General features: G+C 45.7%; 1 protein-coding gene across 2 annotated transcripts in view; it reads left to right on the plus strand.

Moving 5' to 3' along the window:
• The window catches only part of agap1 (ArfGAP with GTPase domain, ankyrin repeat and PH domain 1), a 655,663-nt gene that overhangs the window by 298,509 nt on the left and 344,727 nt on the right, over positions 1-12,427 (plus strand). The gene's annotated exons all lie outside the window — the stretch shown is intronic.

A 12,427-nucleotide genomic window follows, 5' to 3' on the forward strand; every position in this document is an offset into this window, starting at 1 on the left:
TTTTAAAATTCATCCATGGGATGTGCGCGTCGCTGGCAAGGCCAGCACTTATTGCCCATCCTTAATTGCCCTTGAGAAGGTGGTGGTGAGCAGCGTTCTTGAACCGCTGCAGTCCATGTGGTGAAAGTTCTCCCACAGTGCTGTTAGGTAGGGAGTTCCAGGATTTTGACCCAGCGACGATGAAGGAACGGCAATAGTTGGGATGGTGTGTGACTTGGAGGGGAATCTGCAGGTGGTGTTGTTCCTATGTGCCTGTTGCCCTCATCCTTCTAGGTGGTAAAGGTTGTGGGTTTGGAAGGTGCTGTTGAAGAAGCCTTGGCGAGTTGCTGCAGTGCATCTTGTAGATGGTGCACACTGCAGCCACGGTGCATTGGTGGTGGAGGGATTGAATGTTTAAGGTGGTGGATGTGGTGCCAATCAAGCGGGCTGCTTTGTCCTGGATGGTGTCGAGTTTCTTGAGTGTTTATGGAGCTGCACTCGTCCAGGCAAGTGGAGAGTATTCCATCACACTCCTGACTTGTGCCTTGTAGATGGTGGAAAGGCTTTGGGGAGTTAGGAGGTGAGTCACTCGCCGCAGAATACCCAGCCTCTGACCTGCTCTCGTAGCCACAGTATTTATGTGGTTGGTCCAGTTAAGTTCCTGGTCAATGGTGACCCCCCCCCCCAGGACGTTGATGGTGGGGGATTCGGCGATGGTAATGCCATTGAATGTCAAGGGGAGGTGGTTAGACTCTCTCTTGTTGGAGGTGGTCATTGCCTGACACTTTCCCCTGCTGTGGGAAAGACTCAGGATTAGTCGTCAATATTCCAATTACATCTAAATAGATATCAAGGAAGCTTAAGGCAGCAGGGCTATTAGAGAAAAAAGGTGGGCAGAAGGATATGACTGGTGCCTTTGTTGCATTGGGGATTCCTCCTTTGCAATATTCCTTGTTATACTGCATTGTACTGGCTGCCTGTGTAGTAATCTGTACAGGCTCCTCAAAACGTCCCCTCCCTGCTGTTGGTTTATACTAAGCTGCAACGCAAACTGTGGGGTTTGCACTAACAACAGCATTTATATAGCACCTTTAAGGTAGTAAAACATCCCAAGGCGCCTCACAGGAGTATTATCAGACAAATATTGACATCGAGCCACATAAGGAGGTATTAGGACAGGTGACCAAACACTTGGTAGGTTTCAAGGAATGTTTTAAAGATGGGAGGAGAGGATTAGGCAGGGAATTCTAGCGCTTGAGGCCTGGGCAGCTGAAAGCACGACTTCCAATGGTAGGGCAAACGAAATCGGGGATGCGCAAGAGGGCAGAATTGGCAGAGATCTCGGAGGGTTGTAGGGCTGGAGGAGGTTACAGAGATAGGGAGGGCAAGGCAATGGAGGGATTTAAACACAAGGCTGAGAATTTTAAAATCGAGGACCGGGAACCAATGTAGGTCAGCGTGCACAGGGGTGATGTACTGTACAATCTGGCGTTGAAGTGGACCATATTATGCAAGGTGTTGTGTTACAAATTGTTCCCCTATCCTGAAGGTACTGACTCCTTGGAGTACGGTTTCATGGGCACCGACCACCTTTTGGCACCTTGGCAATGTGACCATTAGTCATGTGTGACGCTTGACAACCGGCTTTTCAGTTGTGGGTCATCTTCGCCCTTCTCTTCACAGAACTGTGCACACTCCTGGCAGGGGTCACACAGCGATTAATAGCAGCAATCTCGGCCCAGTTTTCCCTTCCATAACCTAGGAGCACTGAGGCACCTTTACCACCAGTGATCAAACCAAAGACCCTCCTCAGCTATCAGAGAGCCTGTTATGCATGCTTGTATGCCTTTCAGTTCTCTGTACAACCGAAAGGATTTTTTTTACCAAAACCGCAACCATTCAATAAGGCATGGCACTTGAAAAACATTTTATGATGTTAGTAATTGATATAAATAGCAAAATATTTTAGTGTGCAGCTCCCTAGGGTGCATTTCACGAGGAGCCCCTTGAAAATAAATCAGCTGTGTTCTCCCATAATTTATATAAAGGAAGAAAAACCATGAAAAACAACCTGCTGCTTCCAACATACCATAAATAGAGTTACATTATACAGATCACATTCCTATGATCATAACATTAAATGGAAAGTTTACTTGCTTGCAACACATGTACCATTTGATTGCATGGCAGGTTATTTGAATAGGAATGTTAATCGGGGAGCACACCATTTTCTTCCAGTTGCAAGAAGGGTTCAAACAAATGTAGGACTTCAGATTAAGTTTTTGACTGTGCAATAAACAGCAAGAACAGTAGGTGATAGAAGTCACAAATCCTCAGTTTAAAAAAACATTTGTAAACAATTTTACAACACCAAGTTATAGTCCAGCAATTTTATTTTAAATTCACAAGCTTTCGGAGACTTCCTCCTTCCTCAGGTAAATGTTTCAGGAGCTCCTTGAAGCCTACGCATTTATACATATAGAACAATACATGGTGTTTACAGACTGCCCCTGCAACTGCCCGTTGCCAAGGCAATCACCGTGTTCAGACAGAGAGGTGTCACCTGCAGAACCCCCGAATACACATTCAACAAAAAAACAAACAGGGAAAAAAAACAGAGAAAAAAAACAGAGAGAGGCAGAAACATCCGGAAGGCAGAGAGAGCCAGCAAATGACCCATTATATTAAAAACAGATAACATTTGTTCGCTGGTGGGGTAACGTGTAGCGTGACATGAACCCAAGATCCCGGTTGAGGCCGTCCTCATGGGTGCGGAACTTGGCTATCAATTTCTGCTCGACGATTTTGCGTTGTCGTGTGTCTCGAAGGCCGCCTTGGAGTACGCTTACCCGAAGGTCGGTGGATGAATGTCCATGACTGCTGAAGTGTTCCCCGACTGGGAGGGAACCCTCCTGTTTGGCGATTGTTGCGCGGTGTCCGTTCATCCGTTGTCGCAGCGTCTGCATGGTCTCGCCAATGTACCATGCTCTGGGGCATCCTTTCCTGCAACGTATGAGGTAGACAACGTTGGCCGAGTCACAGGAGTATGAACCATGCACCTGGTGGGTGGTGTCCTCTCGTGTGATGGTGGTATCTGTGTCGATGATCTGGCATGTCTTGCAGAGGTTACCGTGGCAGGGTTGTGTGGCGTCGTGGACGCTGTTCTCTTGAAAGCTAGGTAATTTGCTGCGAACGATGGTCTGTTTGAGGTTGGGTGGCTGTTTAAAGGCGAGTAGTGGAGGTGTGGGGATGGCCATAGCGAGGTGTTTGTCCTCATTGATGACATGTTGAAGGCTGCGGAGAACATGGTGTAGTTTCTCCGCTCCGGGGAAGTACTGGACGACAAAGGGTACTCTGTTGGTTGCGTCCCGTGTTAGTCTCCTGAGGAGGTCTATGCGATTTTTTGCTGTGGCCCGTCGGAACTGTCGATCGATGAGTCGAGCGTCATATCCCGTTCTTACTAGGGCGTCTTTCAGCGTCTGTAGGTGTCCATCGCGTTCCTCCTCGTCTGAGCAGACCCTGTGTATTCGCAGGGCCTGTCCATAGGGGATGGCCTCTTTGACGTGGTTAGGGTGGAAGCTGGAAAAGTGGAGCATCGTGAGGTTGTCCGTGGGCTTGCGGTAGAGTGAGGTGCTGAGGTGCCCGTCTTTGATGTAGATTCGTGTGTCCAAGAAAGAAACTGATTCTGAGGAGTAGTCCATGGTGAGCTTGATGGTGGGATGGAACTTGTTGATGTTATCGTGTAGTCTCTTTAGTGATTCCTTGCCGTGGGTCCATAGAAAGAAAATGTCGTCGATGTATCTGGTGTATAGTGTTGGTTGGAGGTCTTGTGCAGTGAAGAAGTCCTGCTCGAACTTGTGCATGAAAATGTTGGCGTATTGGGGTGCGAATTTGGTCCCCATGGCTGTTCCGTGTGTTTGGGTAAAGAACTGGTTATCGAAGGTGAAGACATTGTGATCCAGGATGAAGCGGATGAGTTGTAGGATGGCTTCCGGAGATTGGCTGTTGTTGGTGTTGAGTATTGATGCTGTTGCAGCGATGCCGTCATCGTGGGGGATACTGGTGTATAGTGCCGAGACGTCCATCGTGGTGAGAAGTGTTCCTGGTTCAACTGGTCCGTGGGTACTGAGTTTTTGTAGGAAGTCTGTAGTGTCGCGACAGAAGCTGGGGGTTCCCTGTACGATGGGTTTCAGGATGCCCTCGATGTATCCAGAGAGGTTCTCACACAGGGTTCCGTTGCCTGATACGATGGGACGTCCGGGTGTGTTGGCTTTGTGTATCTTTGGGAGGCAGTAGAAGTCTCCCACGCGGGGATTACGTGGGATGAGAGTGCGTAGGATGCTTTGAAGGTCTGGATCGAAGGTCTTGATCAGTTTGTTGAGCTGGTGGGTGTGGTCTTTGGTCGGATCTGCGGGTAACCGTCTGTAGTGTTCCTGGTTGTCCAGTTGTCGGTATGCTTCTTTGCAATAGTCTGTTCTGTTCTGTATGACTATGGCTCCTCCTTTGTCCGCTGGTTTGATGACGATGTTGCGGTTGGTCTTGAGAGCGTTGATGGCGTTGCGTTGTGCTCGGGTGACGTTCTGGACTGTCTTCTGAGTGCGGCTGATGAATCTGGCATTGACGCATTTCCTGACAGCTTGAGCATACATGTCCAGCTGAGGGCAGCGACCCTCCTGAGGAGTCCAGTTTGACTCTTTCCTCTTCGGTTGCTGTACCGCGGATCCCTCTGTCTGCTGTTCCGGATCGTCGATTGTCTCATTGGGTTCGCTGCTGAAATCTTGGGGTTTGTGGTAGAATTCCCGGAGCCTCATTCTCCTGATGAATTCCTCTGTGTCCGCCGCGAGACTAGTGGGGTCCATTTTGGTAGTGGGGCAGAAATTGAGCCCTCGGCTGAGAACTTCGATTTCGTCTGGTTGAAGGGTGTGGTCGGATAAATTGACAATAGACTTCCCTGTGGTTGCAACCGTGGTACCAGGGGAAGCTTGGTCGTTGCTGGTGGTGATGCCGAGTTTCTCAAGCTTCCTGCTCTTGGTTTTCATGTAGGCAGCGTAGTTCCGTTGCCTCGTCTGTTTGGCGGTATAACGTAGCTGGTCTGCTGTGTCCTGAGTACAGGTTGAGAGTATGGACTCTATCTTGGTTTCGAGGTTGTGGCGTCTGCTGTAGAGTTGGTGTATGAGATGGTTGCGGAGTGTGCGAGAGGTACGGCGGCAGAGTCTCTCAGCGTAATCCGAGTTGTATGTGGACTTGAGTGGGTTCGTGATCTGGAGTCCTTTCGGGATCTTGTCTGCTTTCTTGCAGCTCTGTAAAAACTTGATGTCTGTGTCTAAATGCGCGATCTTCTTGGATATCCTTTCCACTGTGAGCCGGCAGTTTGTGGTGTCGATGGTAGTCATGATGTGGAGATGCCGGTGATGGACTGGGGTTGACAATTGTAAACAATTTTACAACACCAAGTTATAGTCCAGCAATTTTATTTTAAGTTCACAAGCTTTCGGAGACTTCCTCCTTCCTCAGGTAAATGTTTCAGGAGCTCCTTGAAGCCTACGCATTTATACATATAGAACAATACATGGTGTTTACAGACTGCCCCTGCAACTGCCCGTTGCCAAGGCAATCACCGTGTTCAGACAGAGAGGTGTCACCTGCAGAACCCCCGAATACACATTCAACAAAAAAACAAACAGGGAAAAAAAACAGAGAAAAAAAACAGAGAGAGGCAGAAACATCCGGAAGGCAGAGAGAGCCAGCAAATGACCCATTATATTAAAAACAGATAACATTTGTTCGCTGGTGGGGTTACGTGTAGCGTGACATGAACCCAAGATCCCGGTTGAGGCCGTCCTCATGGGTGCAGAACTTGGCTATCAATTTCTGCTCGACGATTTTGCGTTGTCGTGTGTCTCGAAGGCCGCCTTGGAGTACGCTTACCCGAAGGTCGGTGGATGAATGTCCATGACTGCTGAAGTGTTCCCCGACTGGGAGGGAACCCTCCTGTTTGGCGATTGTTGCGCGGTGTCCGTTCATCCGTTGTCGCAGCGTCTGCATGGTCTCGCCAATGTACCATGCTCTGGGGCATCCTTTCCTGCAACGTATGAGGTAGACAACGTTGGCCGAGTCACAGGAGTATGAACCATGCACCTGGTGGGTGGTGTCCTCTCGTGTGATGGTGGTATCTGTGTCGATGATCTGGCATGTCTTGCAGAGGTTACCGTGGCAGGGTAACCTCTCCAAGACAACATTAGCTGCATAAAGAACCTGCAACAAAATAAAAATCTTTGTCTGAAATGCTTTAAGAAGTTTGATAGTGTGAAAGGACACTGTTATCAACGCAACTATCTATCTATACTGCATATTCAGCGATATTGGAGTGGTTGGCAAAACATCTCCATCTAATGCTTCCTGCGTCGGAGAGCTCAGTGCAGTGAACATGTGGTGTTGGAGTGTGGCCATTAGCCCATCTCAAGTCATTCTGTAACTGTTTGGCTTATTACTAAATAATTTGGTCTTCTCTGCTCGCACAGCCCTGGGAATATGGACCTTCCTCTTCCATCAGTTGCAACGCTTACTCTTTTTGAGTACCCTATGCTCACTGACCTACATTGGCTCCCGGTCCAGCAAGCCTCAAATTTAAAATTCTCATCCTTGTGTTCAAATTCCTTCATCACATCACCCCTCCCTATCTCTATAACCTCCTCCAGCCCTACAACCCTCTGAGATCTCTGCGTTCCTCCAACTCTGGCCTCTTGCGCATCCCCGATTTCCATTGCTCCAGCATTGGCGGAGGATTCTTCAGCTAAGTTCTGGAATTCCCTCTCCGCCTCTCTACCTCTCTCTCCTTTAAGACCCTCCTTAAAACTTACCTCTTCGACCAGTCCTTTTAGTCACGTGTCCTAATATCTCCTTATGGGGCTCGGTGTCAAATTTTGTCTGGTAACGCTCCTGTTAAGTGCCTTGGGACGTTTTACTATGTTAAAAGCGCTATATAAATACAAGTTGTTGTTTACTGTAAAGTTGCAGGACAATGGGCAGCTGAGCACCAAAAGAATTGCTGTTGCTGGCAACTATGGCTTTCTTAGTAGGTCAAAAAAAGTTGTGCGAATCTGTGACCCTGGACTCCTTATAAATTGTTGCTTCATTCTGTTTACTCTGGATGGAGAAAATAGATTATTGCCTGAGAAGTGGGTGTATTTTCTTGGGAAATGTATGTGCATTTTAATCTTGTTGGGGATGGCGTAGGATGTTGGAGCTCTAACCAGGATGTGCTGTTGACTACAATAGCAGGGCATGGGTTTGTGTCATGTGCTGAGCTCCTATTCTCAACCGTACCAGTATGAGAGGCACAGAGTAGAGGCAGGCAGCAATTCCTGCCTGCCTCTACTCTGTGGAGGCAGAGAGGGATAATTACAAGTAAACAGAAAAGAAAGACTTGCATTTATATAGTGCCTTTCATGACCTAAGGTCGTCCCATAGAACTTTACAGCCAATTAAGTAGTTTTGAAGTGTAGTCATTGTTGTAATGTAGGAAACACTGCAGCCAATTTGCACACAGCAAAGTCCCACAAACAGCAATGTGATAATGACCAGATCATCTGTTTTTGATGTTGGTTGAGGGATATATATTGGCCAGGACACTGAAGAGAACTCCCCCGCTCTTCTTCAAAATAGTGCCGTGGGATATTTTACATCCACCTGAGAGGGCAGATGGGGCCTCGGTTTAACGCCTCATCCGAAAGACAGTACCTCTGACAGTATAGCACTCCTTCAGTACTGCACTGGAATGTCAGCCTAGATTTTATACTCCAGTCTATGGAGTCGGGCTTGAACCCACAACCTTCTCACTCAGAGGTGAGAGTGACACCCACTGAGCCATGGCTGACACCTTTAAGGTTTTCTCTCCCAGGTTTTGCATACCTAACTGGAAACTTAAAGGACCTGTTTTAATTGGGAGATGTACAGGAAGAGAACCTTCATGAACGCCAGAATCAGCCATAAAAATGTATCTTTGGGAAGGAGGAAAGGTCCGGCTTCTATGAATGGAGGGGTGGCTTTCACTTTGCTGGAATGTACCGTAAAACTTGCCGAATTTGGAGACCTGGAAGGGAAATTTCATTCAGCACGGATACAGCGGCTCCTTCGAGTAATTGGCTGATACAGTTGGACTATATGTGGATGTTCAGATTGATTCACAAAAATCGAACAGCAGTTGACCATAGATATATATATAATCTACTTTTCGATCTAACATTACCATGCTGCATTTAAAATGGAATTCGCCTGTTTACACCGCCACCTACAGGCATAACTGGTACTAAAGGTACATGTTGACACTTGTAAAATGGGTTTTCCCATTTACATAGCCTGACCGGAGTTTTCAATGTATTTAGAAACAGAATGTTGTGACCCATTCAGCATTTTAATATATCTCTGTCATACCTCCATCCTCCACAACTAGATATCCCTTTTATCCCTAAGCAGTCCTAGCCTCCCATTAACTATTCTTTTACTTTTAATGTGCTTTAAATGCCGTTACTATTTCCTTTTATGTTATCTGTTGGCCTTTTCTCTCATTCCCTTTTAGCCCTTCTACTCACCGCTATGCTTTCTATACTCCGCATGATTTTCTTTAGTATTGTTAGCCCATATTTTATATTATGCCTCCCTTTTATGTTTGCGTAGTTTTAATCTGTATTGATCCATGGAACTCTTATTTGGTATGCCTCCTTTTTGCTGTGTAAGAATATATTTATTTGTATAGTTTCCTTTCCTAGTGCCCATGCTAGCTGACATTGCAAGTGGTTCCCTCTCCTTGGGCACTGACCCCCTTCCTTTCAATACTGCCATTATCACCCCTCTCCCCCCTCCCCCCCTCAAAAAAACCACCCTCAACCCCTCTGTCCTTGCAAACTGCCTGTCTCCCCTGCAATTCCCTGTTTGAACCACTCCAATCAGTATTTAATTTTGGACTAGAGCCTTTCTTATCTCATTGATCCTGGGCCTTTTTCCAGTTCATCGCCGTTACTTTTTTGGACCTAACTATGTTGTGATCACTTTTTCACAAAGAGGCAATCCATATTGAAAAGTATTTGAATTGCTGAACATGCTGTAGATCACTCTTATTACCACAGTAATGTAACTGGAGATTCTGCTCCGACAGTGCCAATGACAAAATTCCACTTTAAAATTCAGCATTTTGGCTTGCCGCGTTATTGACGTGCCAAATTCCAGCCCTCAGTGTCAAACATGTCTCAGTTTAACTAGAAGTTGAATTAACAGATGAACCAACAGTCCTGATGCTTTTGGCCCGGCTCCTTGACTCAGTAATTTGTTATACTTCTTATGGCTGGCATCATGTGTACATTCTTTTTATTTAACCTGACTTCTGACCCATGGCATTAAAATGCTCCAAGGGATGTCATTTTTTTTAAGAACACTAAATGTAATAAATCTGGCATTGACAATGCATGTGATGCTAAGACTGCAGAATGTTTACAAATGATTGGAATAGATTTCTACTGATGTAGTGATCATTGTGAGGTTGCAATTGGTCCCTTTCCTCCTCATGAAATCTGTCTCAGTCGCGTGTTTCAACAGAGAAACAGAGAATTAGTTTGGCCAATTTGGTGATGAGTGTAGTGGACAGTTCACAGCCACAATAAACTGCACAGAGACTGCCATTTCCTGAAGTAACTGTGTTCATCTTTGAAATGTGAACTTTCATGCTTGCTATGCTGGCTTTTAGTACTAAAATTCAGTATCACAGCTCAAGTATTTAGCTGGAAGTTAGCAATTGAGGGAGGGGTGGGAGGCATAAGAGAATGACGTAGGAAATTGAGATGGAGCAATTTCAGTATTAAAAAGAACAATTTAATTTTGGAAGAGGGGAAGGTCTTTTCATTTCTTCCCAGACAGACACATAAAACAGGTTTTTTAAAATGTTTCTAGGTGTTAAAATTGTGGGATAAAAGGAGCTACAGCAAAATCAGTTAGCAGAGGTAGACATGTGGAAAAAAGGGTCCAATTTTCTGAGGTTATCTCATTCGCATTGCATCAGGTGCCGATTTGGACAGGTGCAGGGTGCACACATGATGCTGGGAATTAAAAATTACATGTAAATGAAATTTGAAAGAAAAGGATAATTAAACGGGACTGTCAGAATAGAGGGACAAAAATTTTAAAAAGGTTAAGAAGGCATTGCACCCCATTGACAGCCTTTGCAAAGGAGAGGATTAAAGGTGATGAACAAAAATGAAAGGAAGCCCAGATACAGGCATGAGCCCATCGCTCCCAATTCATGCCTGATAGAACAGCCCATCACACAACCTCCTGCCACCCTTGGGCCATCAATGCAACGTGTAGCACAGAACAGGCAGAGGGAGTGCAGTGTAGATTTACTAGAATGATACCTGGACTCCAAGGGTTAAATTACGAGGAGCATTTACACATACTAAGGTTGTATTCCTTGGAATTTGGAAGATTCAGGGGTGATTTGATCGAAGTTTTCAAGATATTAAGGAGAACTGATGGGGTAGATGGAGAGAAACTATTTCTGCTGGTTGGGGAGTCTAGGACTAGGGGACATAGCCTAAAAATTAGAGCCAGGACTTTCAGGAGTGAAGTTAGGAAACACTTCTACACGCAAAGGTTGGTAGAAGCTTGGAACTCTCCTGCAAACGGCAGTTGATGCTAGCTCAGTTGTTAATTTTAAATGAGATTGATAGATTTTTGTTAACCAAAGGTATTAAGGGATTTGGGGCTATGGCGGGTTTCTGGAATTAGGTCACAGATCAGCCATAATCTCACTGAATGGCGGAATGGGTTTGAGAGGCTAAATGGCCAACTCCTGTTCCTATTCAGTGCCAATATCCTGCTTTGGGAAGGCTCCGGAACTGAACGGAGTCCCTCTTGTGTCAACTGGTGTAGTTTTTATACCCTTTGTAAATGGTTTTATTGTGCAATTCAGTACTATTGAACTGAACTGTACAACAAACCAAATGAAAGTCCTGCTGATTAAATACTTGGTTGCCGAAAGTTGCTTTAACAGGTGACATTTTGTACCTAGTACATAGTTGAAATTCTTGCTGTGTGTAAGTAAAAACAAAAGTGGATTCCTGCTAGTCATTCATTCCGCCTCTACAGTAGAGTCCCGTATATTTCTAACAAACACTGTTAAACTTTGAGTGATTGGTGGGCAGAGGGGGAGGGTAACCGTATCCTTTCACAGAGCTAGGACTTGGAACTTGTGTGCGCCACGCAGTAACCAGTTACACAACAGGACAGAGGTTATGAGGCACATTGACTCGCTGCCCTCTTGGCTGTAAGGTGGAGCATAACCCCAAGGGATCTGAAGAGGAAGAAAAAAAGGAATTGGGTAGGGGGATGGGATATTAAATCTACCTGTAGTTTATCACGCAGCTGCACCTGGATGGAAGTTGTACAGTTGAAATTCAGTCTAATTACTTTAAAGGCACTTTTATGTTCTTATTGGGATCCAGGAGAGCAGTGCTCAAAAGGCCACCTGCAATCCTGTTTAATTCGTTGGTCGCTGCTGATTATAGGTTCTGTTGTGGGCCTCTTTGCTATTAGCTTCCCACTTTCCTCGCCTTTGACAGCACCCTTGGGACCCAATAAAGCCCAGGTCCTGAACAACATGATAGCCACAGGATTCTTACCATCCTTTACACTATCAGGTGTCATTTTCAACGGTAATATCGTGCTAGTGCTGAGGCACATTATCTCTAAAAAGCACTTTAAAAGAAAGAACTTGTATTTATACAGCGACTTTCACAACCTCAGGGCGTCCCAAAGCGCTTTACAGCCAATGAAGTGCTTTTTTGAAGTGTAGTCACAGTTGCAATGTTGGAAATGTGGCAGCCAATTTGCGCACAGCAAGGTCCCACAAACAGCAGTGAGATAAATGACCATATCATCTGCTTAAGTGATGTTAGTTGATGGATAAACATTGTTCAGGACACCTGAGAGATCTCCCCTGCGTTTTTTCAAAATAATGCCATGGAATCATTTATGTCCACCTGAGAGGGCAGACGGGGCCTCAGTTTAACTTCTCATCCAAAAGATGGCACCTCCAACAGTGCAGCACTCCTACAGTGCTGTGTTGGGAGTGTCGGCCTAGATTTTGTACTCAAGTTTCTGGAGTGGGACTTGAACCCACAACCTTCTGACTCAGAGGTGAGAGTACTACCCACTGAGCCACGGCTGACACCTTTCTCATTATAAGATTCAGAACGCTTTCTAGACTTACATTTTGTTCTAAGTAGTAATTGCAATCAGCAGCCATGCTAAGTACACTTGACTTGGCTGTTTCGTGGACTGTACAGCTCATAGACTGCACTGACCCGAAACAAGGCATTTGAAAAATAAAGAGCTCTTTGGTTCTGTTTGGTCTGTATGATCAAGCAAGGGTTTGACTGAATTGGTCTGCAGTTCTTTT

This window comes from Heptranchias perlo, chromosome 7, assembly GCF_035084215.1.
Source record: "Heptranchias perlo isolate sHepPer1 chromosome 7, sHepPer1.hap1, whole genome shotgun sequence".
Lineage (NCBI taxonomy): Eukaryota > Metazoa > Chordata > Chondrichthyes > Hexanchiformes > Hexanchidae > Heptranchias > Heptranchias perlo.